Here is a 3,975-nt window from a genome sequence, read left to right as displayed (position 1 = left end):
GTCAGTATATAACTGTACTCTAGTGAAGCTCCTTAATTTAGTGTCCAGTATACTGTACTCTAGTGAAGCTCTATTAGTGTGAGGTCCAGTATACGGTACTCTATGAAGCCCTATTAGTGTGAGATCAGTATACTGTACTCTGATGAAGCTTATTAGGTGAGTCACTATACTGTACTCTTGAAGCTCTGTAAGTTAGTGCTCAGATTCTACTCTCTTGGCTAGTGAAGCTCTATTAGTGTGAGGTCAATATACTGTACTCTAGTGAAGCTCTATTAGTGTGAGGTCAATATACTGTACTCTAGTGAAGCTCTATCAGTGTGAGGTCAATATACTGTACTCTGGTGAAGCTCTTGACTCATCATCGGACATTGCTCCCTTTGTTGTTCAGAGGATCGTATGAGAGGGGAAATGGTTCATTGGTTTATTCAAATCCCAATTATCTTTTGCCGAAACAGCAGCTATTCTTCCTGGGGTCCACACAAAAACATAAAACATGTCAAGTAGTAAAACACTGATAGACAAGAACAGTAACACAAATTTAAAATACAACGAGATTACCATTTTAGCAAATGTTCTTTCTTACTCAGAACAACTTACAATGTACCCTTATCACACCCACAATCTTTGTTTAATGTCTAACACATTGAGCTACATGGATAAGTTAATAATCAGGGGCTTGAATTTGTACTGTAGTTGTAGAATAATGCCCCAAATGGTTGCTTCCACAACGTCATTGTTAACAGACATCTATTCAAATTCCCTCTCCCATCCTATAGCTGCTCTCTGCTCTCCAGTTGGGAAATCTTATGAACTGTGGCGACATAGTGACAAAGCCTGTTTTGTTTCATTACAACACAAGATAGCTCTTGCTGAGTGAGTGTTCTGTGCGGTCGTTAGGGTCATACTGAGGTCATGCTGAGGGGTCTGGTATTTTAGACAGGTAGCAGGAAAACACATGGATCAAATTCTGTACAGTGTAAGTAGGAAAACCACAAATGAAAGGTTGATGGGTATATTGGCAGCAAAACCCTTCGAGAGAGATGGCAGGGAATGAGGCTGAAAGAGAATGGGAAGCAGAGCCCCTCAAAACACCAAGAGCTCCAGTTTAGTGGAGTGGTCAAACTGTGCGGCTGAATATCCTCTCAGCCCTGTTCTGAATGACAGCTCTCCAGCCTTCTAAGGAGTTGGTATTTTATCAATAGGACAGCCAGTTGAAGACTGGAGTAGGGAGTGTAAGCAGTGGGTCAGATTTGAACCCACCCCGGCACTGTTACGTGTGCGTTCTGAGGGCAGCGGCACTGATCGCTAGACCATTGAGACTACGTCGCTCTACTGTTTTTAAGACCTGGGAAACCCGTCTGTAAAGAACCTGTGGGCACCAACCCCTTACTTCCAGTACCTCTCTTTACCACTAGTTCCTCTCTTTACCCCTACATTTAGTGAGCGGTGTTCCAGTACCTCTCTTTACCACTAGTTCCTCTCTTTACCCCTACATTTAGTGAGCGATGTTCCAGTACCTCTCTTTACCACTAGTTCCTCTCTNTGTTCCAGTACCTCTCTTTACCACTAGTTCCTCTCTTTACCCCTACATTTAGTGAGCGATGTTCCAGTACCTCTCTTTACCACTAGTTCCTCTCTTTACCCCTACATTTAGTGAGCGATGTTCCAGTACTTTGCATGTTCAACTTAAATAAGCTGCTTTTTACCTTCCCGTTCACAAACTTCATTCCAATACTTAAAATGTTTACACAAGTGGTTGCTTGGTGTTCTGCCAGACTGTTTTAAATAAGGAAAGTTAGACAGATGGGGCCTATAACAGTAGTAACAAGCATTCAGTGTGAAAAACTTGGTCCATGTAACCCTAGCCTTGTGGTTATTGTTAAGAGAATGGTTGTTTACAATCTACCATTGTAAGTTTTTGTTTTTGATGTCTTAGAACAAATATTATTTTAATTTTATTTGTGGAAATCGCAAAACATGCAGAAATATGAAAAAGAAATTAACCCAATATTATTCATAACATAAAAAATTCATCAACATGTATACTCAACAACTTTAGCAACTACTAAGAGCTTTTCACACTACTGAGCGGAGCTGGCCTGGTTACGCATCCATCATAGCTGTTGGAACTGTGCTGAAAGAGATCTCCTCCATCTCTCTCGTTCAGCCTCTGTCACTTTCTCAGTCATCTACAACAATCAACTGATCTCTCTCACTATCTGGCCCTCTCTCTCTCTCTCTCACTATCTGTCCCTCTCTCTCTCACTATCTGGCCCTCTCTCTCTCACTATCTGTCCCTCTCTCTCTCTCTCTCACTATCTGTCCCTCTCTCTCTCAGTACTCTGTTCATCTCTCTCACTCCTCCTCCTCCCTCACCTCCCTCCCTTCACCTCCCTCCTCCCTCTCTTTTTGACGTTCCTGTCTCTTCCTTTTGGCTGTGTTCTGAGCCAAAGGACTGGCATGTGGACAGAACCCAGTGTGTCTGTGTTTCTTTGACAGATGGGCCCTGGCTGTGTGTCCTGTACAGGCAAGTTAGGGATCTGACAGCCAGATACAGGCAGAAAGGGAGGTATAGTAAAGGAGCAAAACACGGGAGTGGTGTTTCACTGGTGTGGCTACATATTACCCTCTGTGACGACATAGAAGTTTGGATCCTCTAGTTCCTTCATTATTACAATGTGTTTTCCAGCCAGCACCTGAAAGTGATGTGAATTTGACGACATACATAAAAATTGAAGGCCATCTCACCTGGCTCTGCAATTCACTCTGATGTCTCAGTCTCAGGTTCTCTGGGGTGTCAGTCCACAATGGTGAAGGACTGCTTGGGGTAGTGCCTGGAGAGAGAGAGGGTAGGGAGGTACATATGTGAATACTGAACTACTGCTATGAGAAGACGATTCCTCTCCCCTTTGCACAAATTATTTTCTTTTATAATCTAATGGCAAGAATGGAGACATTTCATGTGTCATGTATATTTGAGTGCAAGGTTGTCTCCTACATTTTGGTTATTCACAAAGGATCTAGCTTTTCAGACCCACAATTCAACAACTGAGTCCTATTGGCATATGGCAACTTTTAAGAACAATCATCAAGTAAAATGCTCCCAATAAACATCCCCAAAAGCCAGATATACACTGTGTTGAGAATAGAAAATGTAGAATGTGAATAGGACTTAACAGGCACAGGCAATACTTGCTAAAACATTGCCTATTGAAAGTCTAAAAGCTGAAAGTTCAGCTATGACCTGATGACAACATTGAAAAAGGGAGACTTTGAATGACCTGAACAAAGGTGACAACATATCACTGTTACATGGGAAACACTAGGCTCTGCCCACAGCCTTTTGGTTTGAATGATGGAATGACACTCAAAGCAAAAGAGCAATTGCGCCACACACACACACACACAACACACACACACACACACAGCACACACACACACACACCCACACACACACACACACAAACACACACACCACACACACACACAAACACACACAAACACACACACACACACACACACACACAAACATATATATATTGGTCTTCTTGAGCTTCAAGATTGGCATGTTTGTAAGTAAAGTGTAAATTGGTTCAATAAAGCTTATTGTTAAATGAATGTATGATGAAAACATAAAGTAAAAGTCTTTGGTTGGACTTGGGGCATATCAGAGGGATAGTTTAGGTGTGATTTCCATGAACCCTATCCAACCAAAGACTTTTACTTTATGTTTTCATCATACATTCATTTACAATAAGCTTTATTGAACCAATTTACACTTTACTTACAAACATGCAATCTTGAAGCTCAAGAAGACCAATATATATATGTTTTGTGTGTGTGTGTGTGGTGTGTGTGTGTGTGTGTGTGTGTGTGTGTGTGTTGTGTGTGTGTGTGTGTGTGTGTGTGTGTGTGTGTGTGTGTGTGTGTGTGTGTGTGTGTGTGTGTGTGTGTGGTGTGTGTGTGTGTGTGTGT

The 3,975-nt window shown here is 41.9% G+C and overlaps 1 protein-coding gene across 1 annotated transcript in view; it reads left to right on the top strand.

Annotated features, from left to right (window-relative positions):
• Positions 1-3,975, top strand: part of LOC139023153 (nebulette) — an 89,766-nt gene that overhangs the window by 33,298 nt on the left and 52,493 nt on the right. The window lies entirely within an intron of this gene.

The sequence above is a fragment of the Salvelinus sp. IW2-2015 genome, linkage group LG27, assembly GCF_002910315.2.
Source record: "Salvelinus sp. IW2-2015 linkage group LG27, ASM291031v2, whole genome shotgun sequence".
NCBI lineage: Eukaryota > Metazoa > Chordata > Actinopteri > Salmoniformes > Salmonidae > Salvelinus > Salvelinus sp. IW2-2015.
This window is presented reverse-complemented; position numbering and strand designations above follow the sequence as displayed.